We start from the raw sequence: 8,111 nt of genomic DNA, 5'->3' as shown, positions 1-8,111 counted from the left end.
CTAAAGATATGGTGTTACGATGTGGTATTGAGAAACTGGAACGCCGGCCTCATGAGTGTGCTGTTGGATTAAATCTAATTATGGGCATATATGTTATATTAGTGTATAATGCTATCCTTAAGGTTAACCCGCTTAAAGTTATCAATTAAGTCAATTGGGTTAATGGGTTTTTAAATATGTCATGGGTTAATTGTGCAGATACCAGACTACAATTCTAGTTTTATGAGGGGCTAAGTTAGAAAATTACAAATCTATATAAAGGGGTTATGGTCCCTAATCTAAAGGTTACGTTCTCTATTCTCTAATCCCCATCTTAAGAAAATTTTTAAAGAAATGCCTTTCAGATTAGAAGATCAACCCTAATTCAGATCCGTGCTCAAATCAATTATGGATTCAGGTATTGCTTTCGCTCTTGTGTTTAATCTCTATGAATTAAAAGTTTCAACACGTGCTTGTGGGTCTCGCATCACGGTCTCCCCATATTTGAAGTACTGTGCAGAGCAGTTAACACTGCTATTTTTCTAATGCTTTTGACCAGGTACTTCTACCGCTAAGACTACTCGGTTTATCTTATACTATTATTAAAAAAAGGGCTAAATTATCAGGTTGGTACTTTAAGTAGATCTTTTTTACCAATAGGGTATTTGAAAAAACTCTGGGACAATATGGTATCTTATTTCGGTCATCGTTACCACTAGGATTTTTTTTCCGCCAGTGGCGAGAGACAGTTCTGGCAATAAAATTTCTTTCACCCCCCTGAACACCGAAATTATTAAATCTACACCCAAATGTGGCCTTTTGCTTCATTTTCTTGTTTCCTCAGCTCCAAATCTTGAAAATTTTCCTTTTTTGCCATAATAATGTTGTCCTTCCTTAAAACACTTGAATGTGCCCCTGCGTGCTTGTGGGTCCCGCATGACGGCCTCCGGCTTCGACCAAAATTCTGCGGCCGCAGCTTTGCCTATGCCTAGGCGGACGCCTAGGACGCTTTATATAACACTGCCAAGAACCCATCTCTCAAAACTCAATTCCTTCATCAAAGATTATTTGATGAAACCATATGGGTTCTCTTCTCCCCGACAAAATTCATCCATCGCCTCCAAACCCACTGCTAGTCCAATCTCTACTGACAATCCGAACTCAATCAGGCATTTCCTCAAGCACCATGACTTCATAATGTGCAAACTTCAATTATGTTCAGTGAAGAAATTCTCTTCCCTTGCACGACGATATTTTCGGGGCATTATGAATCATAGTATCTGCATTTTGTGGCTAAGTACCCAAACTTTTAAACAAAATCAATTATTTATTGAGAAATGGCGGAAAAAGTGAGTGCCCACTTTTCCCCTTATTATTTGTCTTAATATCTGGTAATTTTCTTCCTTTTTGCATTTTCATTGGTCAATAAGCATTCGATAAAAACCAAAAAAAAAATTTAAAATTAAAAATAAGGATCCCAACATAAAGGATCAAAGTTCTTGTGTTGCAGAGCTTGACAATGAGGAACTGTGAAGAAGAAAATCGATAAAATATAATATAAGAGAAGGATTCTTCTAAAGATCTAGCGGCATAAATGATAATAGCTGAATATCGATAAACAATGATGAGCAATTATATCAATGACGATGCTCGGGACTTTAGGGGCTGTTTGTTTTGAGTATTTTGCCTCGGGGAGGGGGTGGAAAGCTGGGGTTGAATAGGATAATTGCTAATCTAATCCGATTACAATGCCAAATTAAATCTTACAAGGCAAAATCCTAGAAATATGATATACAAAAAAATATGCAGGGATAAATAATGAGACAATAGGTGATATAAACATAATCACAAGATGTAAAGAAAAATAGTGCGCCAAACAACAATCACAAACACAAGATATGATCACGGAGTTCGATCAACCCTCGACCTACATCTTCGCTCCTCACCTCGAGGAGATCTCCACTATAACTCAAGAAACAACATAATAACGGTTTCCAAAGTTCACCGATAACTTTTACAATGCACACGATGTCAATCACACAAACTACACTTCTCTAAATGTTGGACTACCCGTGTCACATTCCTCAAGTGTTTGGAATTACAACATCTCCCTAGGATTTACAGCCAACCCACACCTCTTGGAATTGACCTCGGTCTTTTCCAACCACTCTTCTAAGTGTTCGTGTGTATTATAACGTGTTTAACAATAAGTGCGAATAAAGAATTTTGTTCACTAAACAAATGAGAACGAAATATAAGCACTCTCAATGAAACACTCTCACAACCCAATAATACTAGATGTGAAATACTAAAGCTCAAGTGTGTGTGTGTGTAAACAATGAGTAAAACGAAATCAAACACAAATAAATATATCAAAAAATATAGAGTAGCTAAAGGGAGGGTTCAGAAAACTTCTCCAAATTAAGGAGAGATAGAAAATTGAAGATGAATGCCTCAACAACGAAATTAAGATCATTCTCTTTGCAAAACTCTTTTTTACATAAACAAACACACTTGATTTATCTCAAAAACTATGAAACAAACTATCCAAACTCTGTTCTTATGTTTCCATGACGTTCAAATGGGTCTTGAGGGCTATTCATAGCCTCTCAAACAAAACAAATTAGAAACTAGCCGTTAGAGTAAAAAAAACATGATCAGTCGACTGACAGGTATGTCAGTCGACTGAGCAATTCAACCGTTGGCTAATTCTGGGAAGAATAAAACATGACCGGTCGACTGACTAAAACTTGGTCGGTCGACTGAAAACATTGTTCGGTCGACTGATTTAAACAATCGGTCGACTGGTTGACTGAAGTAGCAGTTGTTGTGAAAAAACAGCTTCTGCCAAGTCAACTGGTTGACTGTTTAGTCGACTGACTTTTGAAATTTTGGCAGTCAACAGAAGCAAGAAAAAAATAGCCAAACAACTACAAAAATTGTGAAACTTGGGAAAACGTTTATACATACAAAAATAAACATGTTAGAAGAGGAATTTCTAAAATAGCACTTCCATTTGTGTAAAATTTATTATTTTGCAAAATCGTCAACAATACGAAATCGTTAAATATGATTTCATAGATTAATAGAATCGTCAAAAATACGAAATCATTAAACACTTGATTCTAATGAAATCATTTCAAACAAGTTTTGAGATATTTTTAAATGGATTAATAGATTTTATAAAAGATGTAAAATAGTATCATTAAGTCTATAATCCAAAAACACGTTATCTTCCCAAATAGATATATAATGCGATAAATATGAAACTAATAGATATATTTTTATGTCTAACTTTATCTACAAAGATATTCAAGAATCCTTTACAAGACGAATAAACAATGAAAGCGATAAAACGAAATAATGTGTATGTGCATGGTTTGAGCTCTAAGTATAAACACATAAAGTAAAACATCTAAACTAACAAACACTATACCTAAGCTGATAATCTTCTTGAATCTTGATCTTAGTAGTAGGGATGAAGCGCAATGTTGAGTCTTTGACTTGAATAGCAACGACTTCATTTCAATTCCGCCAATCTCCAATATGGTGTCATAGTTAAAGTGCAAATTCATCCAACCTCCAACAAAGGATGTTTGTGAGGATACCTAGCAAGCAAATACAAATACTCGAAAATGATGTTAGGAATTGTTTGTTAATCATCAAAACCAGATTAGACAATAGACTCATAAACATGAGACCTAACAGAAAGTAAATAGGGGGGGGAGGGGGAGGGAGGGGGCAGGATTACAGATTGGAACTTAAGACATGACAAATCTTCACATTTGGGCGTAGATTTAATATTTGAAAGGTTAGGGGGATGAAAGAAATTTTCCCGTTAGAAATCACGTTGCTAGCGAGAAAAGGGGCCTTATTGGTTAATATGGCCGAAAGAATATACCATATTGTTGCTAGAGTTTTTTTAAATATCTTATTGATAAAGAGGTTCTGCTTTAAGCATCATTTGGTAATTTAGCCTAAAAAAAAGAGAGTAGGATGTGAAAATAGTTTCTAACAAAAATGTCCTCAAATACACATGCATACATCCTAGAATACTTACGTGCGTGCATAAACCACGTATACATACTTAAATAACTATTAATGATAATTTTAGTAGCAATTTTTATAGCATTATGATATTGTATTATCTTAATTTTGTTATAATATATTATAGTATATAGTAATGATATATTAAAATATTTAAAAATAACAATATTTATAAATAAATATTTATAATGCTATTAACATTTATAATATAAGGTCAAGGAAAGGAAATTATTATCACCGTTTTATAATTATATTAGTAGTACTATGATATTATATTATCTTAATTTTGGTGTAATATATTATTGTATTAATAATATATATTAAAATATTAATATGTAATCATACTATTGTTAGAATATTTATAATGTAATCATATTATTATTATTTGTAATATTTATAGTATTACGGAAAGGAAAAGAAATATGTGGGCTTGCAAGGTCAGCCATAAAAATTAAGGAAAAATAACGTCTGGGCCCCTCAAAAAAGGCAATGTAATTTAGCCCATGTACTTTTTGGATCATGTGCAAAAGTCCCAAAGACACAGTTTTTATGTGTTTTAGCCCTTATACGTTGCCAGCTCAACAATGAGAAAAGTTATCTTCATTAATCCCCAAAATACTCCTCATGAAGTCCCTTTTCTTTTTACCCCCCTCCCCCCTCCTTTTCTTTTTTAGAGCAAGGGCAGCAAGCTCTGAAGGAGGCTCTCAAAGCTGACGTGGCCATGGAAGTTGGCAGCCTCCCCTCCAGCAAGCTCTGAACCGCCTCGCCAAGCCCTCTCGCTAAGCGCTGACGTGGCTCCTTGGGGAGCTTCCGGAGCTCCCAACGCTCACAAATCTTGTGGAGCCCTTGGGAGCTCCCAACTGGTAAAGATTTTAACAACACCCGCCCCCCCCCAAGTTTCACAATTCGCGACAGCTTGTGAAAAAAAAATTAAATCTGCCTAAAATTGAAGCCAAAAACCAAACCTTTAGTGTGCGGTTAGGGCGGAGAGGGCTTGATTCGACGGGGCGGAGAGGGCTTGAGTTGAACCCTCTCCGATCGGAGGCGGCGGAGGTTGCGGGAGAGAGCTTGATTCGACAGGGGCGCTTGGTTGGGGCGAAGATGACGAAGATTCGACGGGGGCGCTCGGATTTTTGACAAGGAAGATTTGAGGACGAAGATTTGAGGACTGGATTTTGGGCCTGGACGAAGATTTGATGGAGATGACGGAGTTGAAGAGTTGGGGAAACGAAGAAGAAGGGTTCTTCCTGTTGAGGAGATGATTTGGGGCGACGGAGTTTTGATTTGGGGCGACGGAGTTTTGATTTTGATGCACAAGATTCCATAAAAATAATGACCGTTGCTGGAAAATAATGCCGTTGAGTGAAAATATGCTGTTAAAAATACTGTCGTTAAAAAATGACTGTTGAACAGTAAAAAAACCTCTATAAATTCACAATTCACTACTCAAATCATTCCACACAACTCTCTCATAAAAAAACTCTATATATCCCTATCAAATTACAAATATCATGGATCCCTCACAAAACTATTATTCGCAACTCCTTACCGGTGAAGGATTGACCTTATACGCGCCGTTCTATACAGAAGTCAGAGAAGAAGGTCATCTCATCGAGTTCTCGCAATCCGCAACACAACAAGTGTCATCCCAAGAAACACCGATCACAAAGAAGAAGAAGGCTTACACGCGGTCCGAAAATTGGACTGTTCACGAGGATAAGCTTCTTGTGTCTGCTTGGCTGAACACGAGCCAAGACGCCATTCAAGGTACGGGGCAACACAAAGATAAGTTTTGGCACAGAGCTAATGACTACTTCATCCAATACTCCACCGATCCAACGAATCGCACACCAAACCAAATGATGCACCGTTGGTCAACGATTCAACTATCTGTCAACAAGTTCTGTGGGTGCGTTGCTCAGATTGAAGGAAGACAAAGATCTGGTACGGGAATTATTGACCAGGTAAATATTTAACTTATATGTTTTTATGTAAATATTTAACTTATATGTTTGATTATTCTAAATTTAACTCTTGTATAGACTGCAGAAGTAAAAGAATTATATCAATCTCTTTATGGTAAGCCATTCGTGTTTGACCATTGCTGGGTTGAGTTGCGTCATCATCAAAAGTGGATCCAACAAATAGAAACTTACAATAAGATTCGATCTGATTCCTCACCAAACAATTCCATGCCAGCGACCCCCATCGAGTTGAACACTGACTCGGATGATGTGTTAGTAAGGCCTGAAGGGAGGAAAGCGGCAAAGCTCAAGAGGAAACAAAATGTGGAAAACTCTGGATCCGCTACGTCCATCATGGGAGAGGCTTTCGTGTGGATGAAGCAAACCACCAATCAAAAAATAGAGCTAAAACAGAAGAAACAAGATGACGATATCATGAAGATGAATCTCTCAACACTCAATTCAGTTCAACGACAATACTTTGAAATGCGTCAGGCACAGATATTGGAGAGGTGGATGTCCAAGGGTTCTTTCTAATTATCATATATTGTACTCGCATCGCATCCTCATTAGTTCTTCCTAATTATCAAATATTATCTTGTATTAGATTTATGATTGTACTTGAAGTTGAAAAATTTGGCATTGAATGAAAACAACTACTTTATGATTGTACTTGAAGTTGAAAAATTTGGCATTGAATGAAAACAACTACTTTATTGAAAATGAAATTAGCATAGTACAACAAATTGAACTCCTTTTCTGAAATTACATTAGACATAAAGAACCTTAATCCTCGGCGATGGATCCCTTAAGCTGCCACAGATGCTCGATCAAATCATTTTTTAGTGATTTGTGTGTTTACGTGTTCCTGATCCGATGATGATTTTGGATGAACTCAGTTAGAGGCACCGTCTGTACATGAGAAGGTTCAACGACTGGTACCGAATCAGTAAAGTCGAAGTTGTTGTCCAATTGACAATCACGTTCATCTTCAACGATCATGTTATGCATTATGATACAAGCTGTCATGATATCTTTCAGCACACAAGGTTGCCAGAAACGTCCTGGTCCACGAACAATCGCAAATCGAGCTTACAACACGCCAAAAGCTCTCTCAACAACTTTTCTTGCGCTTTCTTATTGTTGAGCAAAGTACTTATGCTTGTTTCCTCAAGGTACTAGAATAGTCTTCACTAATGTGGACCACTCTGGGTAAATCCCGTCGGCGAGATAGTATCCCATATTATACTCGTGGCCATTGACAGTATAGTTGCACGGTGAACCTCTTCCCTTCGTAAGTTGTGCGAAAACCGGTGAACGATGTAGAACATTAAGGTCATTGTGAGACCCCGCCAGTCCAAAGAAGATATACCATATCCAAAGATCTTTGCTAGCTACGGCCTCCAAAATAATTGTAGGTTCATGAAAATGTCCAGTATACATACCTTGCCAAGCAGTTGGACAGTTCTTCCATGTCCAGTGCATGCAGTCGATGCTCCCAAGCATACTAGGAAAACTCGTTGTGAGCCTTCCTCGAGCAAGCGTGCAACGTCTTCATTAGTCGGTGCACGAAGGTATTCCTCTCCAAAGATGTTGATAATCGATCGAACGAACCTCTTCACGCTCTCAAGCGACGTACTTTTACCGATCCGAACTTAGTCGTCAACGGAGTCAGCGGATGCTCCATATGCGAGCATCCGCATAGCTGCAGTAATCTTTTGAAGACTAGATAGTCCTAACTGTCCAGCACCATTCCTCTTTTGGACGAAGTACTTGTCATGTTCGATGATTGCGTCGTGGATTCGAAGGAATAACGAACGCGTCATTCTGAACCTTTGACGAAAATAATAAAGAGGATAGGTTGGTGCGTCAGCAAAATAATCTTGGAACAACCGATTATGGCCTTCCAGTCGGTTTCGATGGAGCACGATACGTCGTTTGTGTTGAACTGAAGTTGAACATTTCTCTTGTTCTTCTTCCTCAACAACAGCAGCTCTCATAAGAAAGAACGTCTTCATCATTTTATTATCGCTAGAGCTAGATGAGCTAGACATTTTATTTTGGGAGATGATGGGTTGAGGAGAGAAGCCATCGAATTTTATAGGAATCAGTCGGTTGACG

The sequence above is a fragment of the Asparagus officinalis genome, chromosome 7, assembly GCF_001876935.1.
Source record: "Asparagus officinalis chromosome 7, Aspof.V1, whole genome shotgun sequence".
NCBI lineage: Eukaryota > Viridiplantae > Streptophyta > Magnoliopsida > Asparagales > Asparagaceae > Asparagus > Asparagus officinalis.
Note: the sequence above shows the minus strand (reverse complement) of the source record.